The following is a 610-nucleotide window of genomic DNA, read 5'->3' as shown; positions in this document are numbered from 1 at the left end:
GGGAGGGGCCCGTAGGGGGCGCGGGGCGGGGCGGCAGAGGGGCAGGCAGCCCTCCAGGGAGGGGTTCCACGGTGGCCCCCATCCCGGACGGCACGACGGATGGCCGCCTGGTGAAGGGTGAAGCTCGCCATCGCCCCTCCCCTTACAAACATCCAGAGCCCCAGGGACTGGGGAGAGAGACATCTCACCGGCTATGGAGTTAAGAGGTGAGGGACTGACCCCAGGGTCCAGAAACCCTCCTCAGCAGCTGCCACTCCTTCCACTGTCTGCTGGGGTGGGGAGACCACCACAGGATTTCCCAGGCCACGCCCGCACGGGTGCCAGGCTTGGTGGGAGTTGGGGCTCTGTGCTGACCCATGGCAAGGCCTGAGTGTGGTGGCTGCTGCCTGGAAAGTGGGGCCAGCCCCCCGAAGCCTCTGGTCCTCTTAGGAGGGGGAAGGGCTGCTTCTTGGGCATCTGCTGGGTACTGGGTGCTTGTGGGGGTACCATGATTCACATTGTCCAGATCCAGGCAGTGGGCCCAGAGCCCAGGCAGAGGGCCCAGAACCCAGGCAGTGGGGCCCAGAACCCAGGCAGAGGGACCCAGACCCCAGGCAGTAGGCCCAGAACC

This window comes from Equus quagga, chromosome 16, assembly GCF_021613505.1.
Source record: "Equus quagga isolate Etosha38 chromosome 16, UCLA_HA_Equagga_1.0, whole genome shotgun sequence".
Classification (NCBI taxonomy): Eukaryota; Metazoa; Chordata; class Mammalia; order Perissodactyla; family Equidae; genus Equus; species Equus quagga.
The sequence above is the reverse complement of the archived record's forward strand: the minus strand, read 5'-3'. Positions refer to the sequence as shown.